General features: G+C 44.8%; 1 protein-coding gene across 1 annotated transcript in view; it reads right to left on the reverse strand.

Annotated features, from left to right (window-relative positions):
• Positions 1 to 13,611, reverse strand: part of LOC110498375 (disks large-associated protein 2-like) — an 83,991-nt gene that overhangs the window by 21,289 nt on the left and 49,091 nt on the right. The window lies entirely within an intron of this gene.

Genomic DNA, 13,611 nt, shown 5'->3' on the forward strand with positions numbered 1-13,611 from the left:
GACTACTGCAATGCTCTACTTTCCGGCTACCTGGATAAAGCACTAAATAAACTTCAGTTAGGGCTAAATACGGCTGCTAGAATCCGACTAGAACTAAAAAATTTGATCATATTATTCCAGTGCTAGCCTCCCTACACTGGCTTCCTGTCAAGGCAAGGGCTGATTTCAAGGTTTTACTGCTAACCTACAAAGCATTACATGGGCTTGCTCCTACCTATCTCTCTGATTTGGTCCTGCCGTACATACCTACACGTACGCTATGGTCACAAGACGCAGGCCTCCTAATTGTCCCTAGAATTTCTAAGCAAACAGCTGGAGGCAGGGCTTTCTCCTATAGAGCTCCATTTTTATGGAATGGTCTGCCTACCCATGTGAGAGACGCAAACTCGGTCTCAACCTTTAAGTCTTTACAGAAGATTCATCTCTTCAGTGGGTCATATGATTGAGTGTAGTCTGGCCCAGGAGTGTGAAGGTGAACGGAAAGGCTCTGGAGCAACGAACCGCCCTTGCTGTCTCTGCCTGGCCGGTTCCCCTCTTTCCACTGGGATTCTCTGCGTCTAACCCTATTACAAGGGCTGAGTCACTGGCTAACTGGTGCTCTTTCATGCCGTCCCTAGGAGGGGTGCATCACTTGAGTGGGTTGAGTCACTGACGTGATCTTCCTGTCTGGGTTGGCACCCCCCCCATGGGTTGTGCCGTGGCGGAGATCTTTGTGGGCTATACTCGGCCTTGTCTCAGGATGGTAAGTTGGTGGTTGAAGATATCCCTCTAGTGGTGTGGGGGCTGTGCTTTGGCAAAGTGGGTGGGGTTATATCCTTCCTGTTTGGCCCTGTCCGGGGGTATCATTGGATGGGGCCACAGTGTCTCCTGACCCCTCCTGCCTCCAGTATTTATGCTGCAGTAGTTTATGTGTCGGGGGCTAGGGTCAGTTTGTTATATCTGGAGTACTTCGCCTGTCTTATCCGGTGTCTCTTTCTCTCTTTCTTTCTGTCTCTCGGAGGACCTGAGCCCTAGGACCATGCATCAGGACTACCTGGCATGATGACTCCTTGCTGTCCCCAGTCCACCTGGCCTTGCTGCTGCTCCAGTTTCAACTGTTCTGCCTGTGATTACAATTATTTGACCATGCTGGTCATTTATGAACATTTGAACATCTTGGCCATGTTCTGTTATAATCTCCACCGGCTCAGCCAGAAGAGGACTGGCCACCCGTCATAGCCTGGTTCCTCTCTAGGTTTCTTCCTAGGTTTTGGCCTTTCTAGGGAGTTTTTCCTAGCCACCGTGCTTCTACACCTGCATTGCTTGCTGTGTGGGGTTTTAGGCTGGGTTTCTGTACAGCACTTTGAGATATCAGCTGATGTACGAAGGGCTATATGAATACATTTGATTTGATTTGTTACATCCAAGACAATATTTAACTGCGCTACGTGCTTCAGCACTAGGCAGACCTTCAGCACTAGGCAGACATGCATAGAGCCATGGCTTCAATGCCACCGAACACCTTTGGGATGAATTGGAACGCCGACTGCGAGCCAGGCCTAATTGCGCAACATCAGTGCCTGACCTCAATAATGCTCTTGTGGCTGAATGGAAGCAAGTCCCTGCAGCAACGTTCCAACATCTAGTGGAAAGTCTTCCCAGAAGAGCGGAGGTTGTTATAGCAGCAAAGGGGGGACCAACTCCATATTAATACCCATGATTTTGGAATGAGACGTTCTTACGAGCAGGTGTCCATATATATATATATACAGTGGGGCAAAAAAGTATTTAGTCAGCCACCAATTGTGCAAGTTCTCCCACTTAAAAAGATGAGAGAGGCCTGTATTTTTCATCATAGGTACACTTCAACTATGACAGACAAAATGAGAAGAAAAAAAATCCAGAAAATCACATTGTAGGATTTTTTATGAATTTATTTGCAAATTATGGTGGAAAATAAGTATTTGGTCACCTACAAACAAGCAAGATTTCTGGCTCTCACAGACCTGTAACTTCTTCTTTAAGAGGCTCCTCTGTCCTCCACTCGTTACCTGTATTAATGGCACCTGTTTGAACTTGTTATCAGTATAAAAGACACCTGTCCACAACCTCAAACAGTCACACTCCAAACTCCACTATGGCCAAGACCAAAGAGCTGTCAAAGGACACCAGAAACAAAATTGTAGACCTGCACCAGGCTGGGAAGACTTAATCTGCAATAGGTAAGCAGCTTGGTTTGAAGAAATCAACTGTGGGAGCAATTATTAGGAAATCGAAGACATACAAGACCACTGATAATCTCCCTCGATCTGGGGCTCCACGCAAGATCTCACCCCGTGGGGTCAAAATGATCACAAGAACGGTGAGCAAAAATCCCAGAACCACACGGGGGGACCTAGTCAATGACCTGCAGAGAGCTGGGACCAAAGTAACAAAGCCTACCATCAGTAAGACACTACGCCGCCAGGGACTCAAATCCTGCAGTGCCAGACGTGTCCCCCTGCTTAAGCCAGTACATGTCCAGGCCCGTCTGAAGTAGGCTAGAGAGCATTTGGATGATCCAGAAGAAGATTGGGAGAATGTCATATGGTCAGATGAAACCAAAATAGAACTTTTTGGTAAAAACTCAACTCGTTGTGTTTGGAGGACAAAGAATGCTGAGTTGCATCCAAAGAACACCATACCTACTGTGAAGCACGGGGTGGAAACATCATGCTTTGGGGCTGTTTTTCTGCAAAGGGACTTAGACGACTGATCCGTGTAAAGGAAATAATGAATGGGGCCATGTATCGTGAGATTTTGAGTGAAAACCTCCTTCCATCAGCAAGGGCATTGAAGATGAAACGTGGCTGGGTCTTTCAGCATGACAATGATCCCAAACACACCGCCCAGGCAACGAAGGAGTGGCTTCGTAAGACGCATTTCAAGGTCCTGGAGTGGCCTAGCCAGTCTCTAGATCTCAACCCCATAGAAAATCTTTGGAGGGAGTTGAAAGTCCATGTTGCCCAGCAACGACCCCAAAACATCACTGCTCTAGAGGAGATCTGCATGGAGGAATGGGTCAAAATATCAGCAACAGTGTGTGAAAACCTTGTGAAGACGTACAGAAAACGTTTGACCTCTGTCATTGTCAACAAAGGGTATATAACAAAGTATTGAGATAAACTTTTGTTATTGACCAAATACTTATTTTCCACCATAATTTGCAAATAAATTCATAAAAAAATCCTACAATGTGATTTTCTGGATTTTTTTTCTCATTTTGTCTGTCATAGTTGAAGTGTACCTATGATGAAAATTACAGGCCTCTCTCATCTTTTTAAGTGAGAGAACTTGCACAATTGGTGGCTGACTAAATACTTTTTTCCCCCACTGTATATGAACAGTATATACAGTGCCTTGCGAAAGTATTCGGCCCCCTTGAACTTTGCGACCTTTTGCCACATTTCAGGCTTCAAACATAAAGATATAAAACTGTATTTTTTTGTGAAGAATCAACAACAAGTGGGACACAATCATGAAGTGGAACGACATTTATTGGATATTTCAAACTTTTTTAACAAATCAAAAACTGAAAAATTGGGCGTGCAAAATTATTCAGCCCCTTTACTTTCAGTGCAGCAAACTCTCTCCAGAAGTTCAGTGAGGATCTCTGAATGATCCAATGTTGACCTAAATGACTAATGATGATAAATACAATCCACCTGTGTGTAATCAAGTCTCCGTATAAATGCACCTGCACTGTGATAGTCTCAGAGGTCCGTTAAAAGCGCAGAGAGCATCATGAAGAACAAGGAACACACCAGGCAGGTCCGAGATACTGTTGTGAAGAAGTTTAAAGCCGGATTTGGATACAAAAAGATTTCCCAAGCTTTAAACATCCCAAGGAGCACTGTGCAAGCGATAATATTGAAATGGAAGGAGTATCAGACCACTGCAAATCTACCAAGACCTGGCCGTCCCTCTAAACTTTCAGCTCATACAAGGAGAAGACTGATCAGAGATGTAGCCAAGAGGCCCATGATCACTCTGGATGAACTGCAGAGATCTACAGCTGAGGTGGGAGACTCTGTCCATAGGACAACAATCAGTCGAATATTGCACAAATCTGGCCTTTATGGAAGAGTGGCAAGAAGAAAGCCATTTCTTAAAGATATCCATAAAAAGTGTTGTTTAAAGTTTGCCACAAGCCACCTGGGAGACACACCAAACATGTGGAAGAAGGTGCTCTGGTCAGATGAAACCAAAATTTTACTTTTTGGCAACAATGCGAAACGTTATGTTTGGCGTAAAAGCAACACAGCTGAACACACCATCCCCACTGTCAAACATGGTGGTGGCAGCATCATGGTTTGGGCCTGCTTTTCTTCAGCAGGGACAAGGGAAGATGGTTAAAATTGATGGGAAGATGGATAGAGCCAAATACAGGACCATTCTGGAAGAAAACCTGATGGAGTCTGCAAAAGGCCTGAGACTGGGACAGAGATTTGTCTTCCAACAAGACAATGATCCAAAACATAAAGCAAAATCTACAATGGAATGGTTAAAAAATAAACATATCCAGGTGTTAGAATGGCCAAGTCAAAGTCCAGACCTGAATCCAATCGAGAATCTGTGGAAAGAACTGAAAACTGCTGTTCACAAATGCTCTCCATCCAACCTCACTGAGCTCGAGCTGTTTTGCAAGGAGGAATGGGAAAAAATGTCAGTCTCTCGATGTGCAAAACTGATAGAGACATACCCCAAGCGACTTACAGCTGCAATCGCAGCAAAAGGTGGCGCTACAAAGTATTAACTTAAGGGGGCTGAATAATTTTGCACGCCCAATTTTTCAGTTTTTGATTTGTTAAAAAAGTTTGAAATATCCAATAAATGTCGTTCCACTTCATGATTGTGTCCCACTTGTTGTTGATTCTTCACAAAAAAATACAGTTTTATATCTTTATGTTTGAAGCCTGAAATGTGGCAAAAGGTCGCAAAGTTCAACGGGGCCGAATACTTTCGCAAGGCACTGTATATATATATGTATATATTTATATATATATATATACAGAAATAGCTGAATAGTATGGCCTTGACTAGAATACAGTACATACATATGAAATTAGTAAATAGTTTGTAAACATTATTAAAGTGACCATTGTTCCATTATTAAAGTGACCACTTATTCCATGTCTTGATACATAGGGCAACAGCCTCTAAGGTGCAGGGTTGAGTAACCGGGTGGTACCCGACTAGTGACAGTTTCTATGTTCTGGGCGGAGGTTGGCTAGTGATGGCTATTTAACAGTATGATGGCCTTGAGATGGAAACTGTTTTTCAGTCTCTCGGCCCCAGCTTTGATGCACCTGTACTGATCTCGCCTTCTGGACGATAGTGGGGTGAACAGGCCGTGGCTTGGGTGGTTGATGTCCTTGATGATCTTTTTCATCTTCCTGTGATATCGGCGCTGTAGGTGTCCTGCAGGGCAGTCAGTGTGCACCCGGTGATGCGCTGGGCACACCACACCACCCTCTGGAGAGCACTGCGATTGCGGGCGGTCCAGTTGCCGTACCAGGCTGTGATACAGCTTGAAAGGATGCTCTCAATGGTGCAAATTTTTTCAGTCTCCTGAGGTGAAGTGGAGCTGTTGTACTACGTCGTTATTTGTCTGTTTGTGGCCCGCCTGTTAGCTTGCACGATTATTTGCCATTCTCCTTCAACCTCTCTCATCAACAAGCTGTTTTTTGGCAACAGGACTGCCGCTGACTGGATGTTTTTTGTTTTTCCCACCATTCTCTGTAAACTCAATTTCTGAGATAGTGGATCCGGTGGGCCTGGCACTGACAATCATACCATGCTCAAAGTCTCTTAGGTCACTCATTTTATCCATTCTAACGTTCAATCAAACAGTAACTGAATGCCTCCATGCCTGTCTGCCTGCTTTATATACAGTAGCAAGCCACAGCCACTTGACTCACTGTCTGTAGGAGCGATCCATTTTCGTGAACATGGTACCTAATTAACTATCTGGTGAGTGTATGTTCACACCGTGAAAGGGAAGTTAATATTTAGTGAAATTTGTGACTATCTATCTTGTTTAATCTAGTTTTTAACTAGCAATCATATTTACAATCGTACATTTCAATTGATTCAATTTTTTTATGAAATGCTGTATATGTTCTTATTCAAGATATGACCCTAGTTGAACCTGTGAAACTGTAATAGGACCACTAAGAGGCTGTAAGAAGATGCACAAAGAGGAAGCAATCACAGCAATCACGGTGAGACATTTACACATCACTCTCAAGCTAAAGCAGAAGAGATCATTGGCTAATTGGTAGATGGCTTTAGCATCCCTGTAAGAAAACTCAAAGAGCTAATCTGACAGTTTAGTATGGCTAAACAGAAAAGAATGAATGGTGGAGATCACAGTAATGAGCAGTTAGAGGTATGGAATTGGAAAGCATGGCTCTTGCGGGTGCACTTACAAAAATAACTCCATGCACTGCCGTATTGCTGAGCACTTTGGTGATTGCTAAGCAACTTTGGATCTCCATACTAGGCAATGAGGGTGGAAGAGTCAATATGTTCCTAACTTGACAGTAAGCAGTCAGTAATACTCAGTTAAAATAAAAAACTCAAGGAGAGTATTTTAATTTCAGTTATCAATGTTGGGTAAAATAGCCCATCCAAAAATACAAATAACATTCTAGTCTGATCACTCGCTGTGAGGTGAGAGTTCACCATAGAAGGTATCCACACCAACACTCTGAGCTCAGAGGTTTGCTCATGTTATATCATATGGGCATAGTACAATTGGTATGTCATCAAATCGCTGCAGTAGCCTACACGTCACTGTATCTAATACAAAGTCCAACAACGCAGCAAAGGCAGGAGGAAGTGTGATGTATTATGCAGTAGAAAGGAACAAAATGAATATGACAAAACAAACTAATTAACTTCTCCCCTGTATAATCTTGTTAGATTCAGCTAATTTAGCAGACTTTCATAAACTGACGCACATGAAAATAAATAATGTGCTGCACAGTTTCTGCTCAAAACAACAGAGCAGAGTGTCACTTCGACAGTCACTGTTGTGTACGACTCACATACATTTCTTATCAAAGCTTTTTTTCCCAGTGCACTTTATTAAGGCCCAGGATTTAATGGTGCCATTTCATACACAGCTCCTTAATAATGATAGCACAGACATCTCTTGTGTTTCATCTGGCTGGTGCCTTGCTGGTAGCGGAGCTATCATTCTGTATTTCCAATAGTGTCTGGGATCTGTTCGCTACACTGGGCACAAAACTTAAAACACCGCCCAGCACCAAACACAGTGCAGTAGGTGTCAAAATAATGCATCTTCAGAATCATCATAACCATGCAGTTTAACATCACCATTCTCTACAGTCTCCAGGTCAATAATATCAGTCACCAGTCATCCTCACAAATACTATTGTCATTGACATATTGTTTGTATACAAAAGCATGAATATTAATATTTGGATACACTTGAGTACCAGCTGTTAGAATAACATTCTCAGTCTTTGGTTCCTGAGCATGAGGATGACACAGTACATGACAGCAGAGATACAGCAACATCAGTAGAGACACAGCAACATCACTTCCTTGTGGCAGACAGAGAGACAGGACCTCCATGGCTTCACTACCCGGGGATGGATTGAGTTGACATTGACAGGAAAACATCCCATTCAGATGTCTTCGAAGCTGCTGTCCGATATCTGCTGATGTATAGGTGTTGGACAGGACTGACGTAACTGACTAAATCAAGGGGTAGTAGGGGTGTGTGAAAGTGTGTGTGTGTGTTTCTGTCTGCCTGTTTGTGAACATGCATGTGTAAAAAAGATATAGCAATAGTATTCCCAACCATCCAAACAGCTACTAATCACTTCTGTTCCATAATCTGATTTAATGATGTCATTTCCCCAAGGTTCTGTTAGTTCCCGTAGTGTAAATCCAACGGCTCATTTGATTTATAGCCACTCTTTGGGATTTGTATGATAATTGCCAAGATTTACATCGCTCTATTCCAGAGTGACATTTAACAGACTACTCAAGATATGTCAGGGAAAAACAATACGGTAAATCCACAGAAAAACAATACTGTAAAACCACAGAAAAACAGTACTGTATATCCACAGTCAGAGCAAAGATTGTCAAGACATATAAGCAAAGGCAAGTCTATTTAGTGTACCACAGTGAGCTCCACAGAGGATATGTGATAAATGTAATTTGTGACAGACTTATCGAATGAAAAGTATGCATTCATTACTCGTAAAGAACAGAAAGATAAGTTCATGTCAATGTTCACCAATGCGTACAGCAGTTCAGAATGCATTGGTCCATCATAGTTCAAGCCAAATGCAATTGAAGTCTGGTGTGCATTCAACTGATTTGATTGTTCATCACATTCTTATGGCACAGTACATTCCATTCAGCTACGTAGTTTCTGTCACTAATGCAGTCCTTTAATGTCAAACCACATTCATGATCATGGTTTCATCCTAAGCATTATGAAACATTCATACAGTGCTTTACTGTGGCCATGATACCCAGAAAAATAAATCCATTAAGATCCATAGTAAAACACATTTGAACATCAATACTAAATGTTCCTATGCATACTTTGCTACTGACACATTCAACGCTACATTCTTCTCACTGCGATCTTGAGGAGACATCTCACATTCTCAGAGTGTCAGAGACATATATGTTATCTCCGCACTGTTGTACTCATATCTCCCGCTCCACAGCTCTACACTAGAACTCCTCTTTATGGACCGTGGTTCCCACTGGGGGGGCTTCTGCTGCCATCTGTCCCACAGAAAGGCCTGGTCACAGTGAGACTTCCCTGGGTTGTCAGTGGCTGTCTCCCCCTCCGGAGCTTCAGGGTCCTCACAGACATCCATGACAGAGTGATCTGTGGCTTCCCCTGTGGCATCCTCTAGCTCCATGGGTGCCAGCTCAAATGCAGACAAGCTAATGCTAGCTGGGTCTAGTAATATTAGTGGATCTAGGTCTAGGAAGACTGGTTCTGGGTGGCACATCGTGGCTGGGTCCAGGGCTACTGAGTCTGGGGTGAATGGACTGCCCAGTCCGAGGGAGACCGGGCCAGGTGAATGTACTGTAACTTGGTCCTGTGGTTCTGAATCTTCAGGGAACTCTATAGGTAGGTCTTCATTCATGTGATCTAATCGGTACTCAATAGCTGGGTCCACACACACTGATTCCATTCGGTATATAGAGGGGTGGTCCGGACTGGGGGGGCTCAGAGAAACTGGGTCTGGTGGTGTGTACATGGCGATTGGGCTGAGGTCTGATGAACTCACACTAACTGTCTCCAGAGGTTCCAGAGGATCCAAGAAGACTGAGTCCAGATCTGATTCATCTGAGGAATTGAAGGTGGTTAAGACCAAATGGACCACAAATGGATCAGTTGGGCACTCAGTGGCCTGGTCCACTGGTTCTGGAACAGGTGGCCATTCTGGCTCCAGAGACTCATCAAATTCATCAAAGGAGTCTATGGTGACTGGATATGCACGCACGACTATTTCTGATGGGAACATGTCGGAGTCTAAGGGGAATGGATCTGGGAGGTCTGGAAGGCAGACAGTGGCTAAGTCCTGTGATTCTGGATTAGATGGGATCAGACACACATCCAGTGATTCTAAATCAGTTGGGCTCTCTGGTGTAACTATGACAGTTGGGCAAATGGTAACTGAGTATTGATCAAGTTGCTCTGATGAGCACACACTGGTATTAGACAGTGGCTCTATCTCTGGTGCTGTTGAGACTATAGGGCCTGGGTCTAAAGATTCAGTATCTGACAGACAGACAGGAACTGCCTGGTGTACAGGAGCTGTGTCTTGAGCCACTGGATCTTGCTGGTGCACAGTGACATCTTCCACAGATTCTGGATCTGATGGGGACAAGTCAGAGTCTGACTCTTGTGGTGGGGACACAGTGACCTCAGGTACTGGATATGGTAGGTACGTCACTCTTGGTTCTGGGACTAGGGGTTTCACATTAACTAAGTCAATCGATTCTGTATCGGAGCGGTTCACAATAGCTGGGTCCAGCTTGTGTGTTTCTTCAGGGCACACATTAGCTACGTCTGTGGGCTTGTCTGTTTCTACACTGTACACATTAGCTACGTCTGTGGGCTTGTGTGTTTCTACACTGTACACATTAGCTACGTCTGTGGGCTTGTCTGTTTCTACACTGTATACATTAGCTACGTCTGTGGGCTTGTCTGTTTCTACACTGTACACATTAGCTACGTCTGTGGGCTTGTTTGTTTCTACACTGCACACATTAGCTACGTCTGTGGGCTTGTCTGTTTCTACACTGCACACATTAGCTACGTCTGTGGGCTTGTCTGTTTCTACACCACACACATTAGCTACGTCTGTGGGCTTGTCTGCTTCTACACAGCACATATTAGCTATGTCTGTGGGCTTGTCTGTTTCTACACTGTACACATTAACTATGTCTGTGGGCTTGTCTGTTTCTACACGGTACACATTAGCTACGTCTGTGGGCTTGTCTGTTTCTACACTGTACACATTAGCTATGTCTGTGGGCTTGTCTGTTTCTACACTGTACACATTAGTTACGTCTGTGGACTTGTCTGTTTCTACACCGTACACATTAACTACGTCTGTGGGCTTGTCTGTTTCCAAACAATACACGTCTGTGGACACTGGATCTGGAGAGCACACAGTCTTTGGGTACTGCTGCTCTGAATCTACGGGGTCCTCTATGGCTGGATCCACAGACTGTGCTCCTGAGGAGCTCATGCTGACTGGGCCTGGAGATAACTGATCTGATAGGCTCTTAGTGTTCTGGTCTTGTGGTTCTGGGCGAACCACAGAGGTTGATGAGTCTACTGACGCTGGTTCTGGCTGGATCATGGCGACTGGATCCACAAGTACGGAATCTAGAGTGATCGGGATAGAACCCTCTACAAACAGTGATGCCGGACGACTTAGAATGGCTGGGTCCATTGAGATCTGTTTAGGAAGATGGCGCCTCATGACGGCCTGCTTCTCTTGTACCTCGTCCTCCTCAGGACAATTAACGGCTGCGTCTGCCGTGCTCTGTCTCACCAGCACCTTGCTCCTGGCCTGCGTCCCTACAGACACTTGAGCCACTTTAGCCCGTTTCCCAGCCGCCCATGTTCTCCCAGCTTCTCCCCCAGCCGTCCATGTTCTCCCAGCCACCCCTTCTCCCCCAGCCGCCCCTTCTCCCCCAGCCGCCCATGTTTTCCCAGCTTCTCCCCCAGCCGTCCATTTTCTCCCAGCCACCCCTTCTCCCCCAGCCGCCCATTTTCCCCCAGCCGCCCCTTCTCCCCCAGCCGCCCATTTTCTCCCAGCCACCCCTTCTCCCCCAGCCGTCCATGTTCTCCCAGCCACCCCTTCTCCCCCAGCCGTCCATGTTCTCCCAGCCACCCCTTCTCCCCCAGCCGCCCCTTCTCCCCCTGCCGCCCATGTTCTCCCAGCCACCCATTCTCCCCCAGCTGCCCCTGCTCCCCCAGCAGCCCCAGGATGTGGAGACCACGTGTTGTAGTGCTGCGTGAAGGTGTTGAAGTTGCTATTGAAGGCCCTGAGCTCAGTGCACAGGTCCCTCCTGAGATCAGACAACTCACGACGCATGGCCGACACTTCCTCCTTCCACTGCATGCTGATCGCTGCAGCTAGGTGGGCTGACTCCTTTATACTGGCCTCGATGGCTTTGGGTGAGGGCCTCTCTGGGGCCTGGAAGCTAGTTTTAGGGGGCCTGAACAGGCTGGGTGAATCAGGGGGCCCAGATTGAGGTTTGGCTGTGGCACCGGTACTGTCTTGGAGGTACAGTCTGTTTCTTCTGATAGGGCAGCCTAGATCGTCATGGGCCAATGGGACTATGTCTGCTACGTCTCGACGTACACTGGCCTGGTACTCAGGTAAGCTAGTGGCTTCCTGTGCATATTTTCCCTCTGGAAGACAAAGGTAAATATGTGTAGTATGTCGTCAGGTCACAGGTGTGAGCAGCTGGAGAGAATGTGCTAGTGTTAGCCACCAAGCACAGACATCAAGTCATGCAGTTTTTAAGTTAAGGAATGTATGAGTCAAAATAAGACTTGAAATTGTCTCATGTCTTCAGTGTCTAAAAATCATTATTATAGTCTTTCCTTGGATCTACGAAGCTACATAAGGAAACCTTTCAGAAAATAAAACATTTTGGTTATCAATATTACACTAAACGTTCATAGTCCCATTTTGACTCATATTTCTGATTATAGTTTACACTGCCTTCTCAATCTCAAATGAAACTGTATCATGCTCTTGCATGCTTCTCATCTTTTCACTGCACAAAGACAGACCCCAAAACACATGACAAAGAACAAGATACTGTAAAAACCTACTGTATGTATGGTATTCATACCTTCACCACAGATATGATACAGGTGTAACTTTGTGCACTGAAAAGAAGCAAAGATGAGCAACACATCCCCAACCACTATCAGGAAGTATATGAACCCTATTGAACATCATGAGGTCCAGTATGACCTATCTACCTGAAGTCAGAGGGTGGAACCAATCGTCCAAAGATTCCTGACATCAGACACACCCCATCCTCCACACCATAGATTGCATGAAATTGCCATGACAAATTTAAAGGTTATGTTTTAGTTTGTTGAGAAAGCAGTGTAAATAACTGGTGAAAATCTGTCAAATGCACAATTCTCCAGATGCCCACACCTTCTCTGACCCCTCCCTAATATCATTGGTAGAACTCCACGGTAGAAAGAATGGGTCTTCACTTCTTTACCAGGGGAAGGATGTTGTTGTTTTTGTGTCTATCCAGAAATGGGAAACAATGTCATTGCTACGGTTTATCCTCTGGCGAAGTAGATGACCTTACAGGACCGTTTGCTGAAATGATTTTTATTCACTCAGTGTCATATTTGCAGTTTATTTTATTCCACATAAAAAAATATAACTCTTGTTTTTGTGACCTCAATTGTATTGGCCAGTGCAGTCATTACCTGCCACATGAGACACCAGAATCTGTGGGAATTGAACTGGAGAACCTGTGGGAACTGAACTGGAGAACCTGTGGGAACTGAACTGGAGAACCTGTGGGAACTGAACTGGAGAATCTGTGGGAACTGAACTGGAGAATCTATGGGAACTGAACTGGTGAAGCTGTGGGAATTGAACTGGAGAATCTGTGGGAATTGAACTGGAGAATCTGTGGGAACTGAACTGGAGAATCTGTGGGAGAGAAAACTCAAAGCCGTTGCTGTGGCAACAATGTGTATGCATCACAATGTGGTTTGTAAGTACAGGTAGATAAAGCTGTCGTAAACCCATTCAGTCATTAAGACTCTGGAGTTGAAGGACTGTTCATCTGAGCACTATTTCCCCTGCCCAGAGTTTCAGCTGAGAACACACGCAAAGTATCTGTGGCTTATCATGAAATAAGGTATAGAGCCAGATTGTGCTGAAGGCGATTAAGTCCACCAACTAAAAGAAAAGGCTATAGTAAGGAAACAGCAGAGGGAGAAAAAACAATCCATCCTCACTTAATCTGAAAAGGTCTCGTGATATAATGTTCACTTCATGTGCCTGCAGAATCATTTCA

This window comes from Oncorhynchus mykiss, chromosome 19, assembly GCF_013265735.2.
Source record: "Oncorhynchus mykiss isolate Arlee chromosome 19, USDA_OmykA_1.1, whole genome shotgun sequence".
Taxonomy (NCBI): domain Eukaryota; kingdom Metazoa; phylum Chordata; class Actinopteri; order Salmoniformes; family Salmonidae; genus Oncorhynchus; species Oncorhynchus mykiss.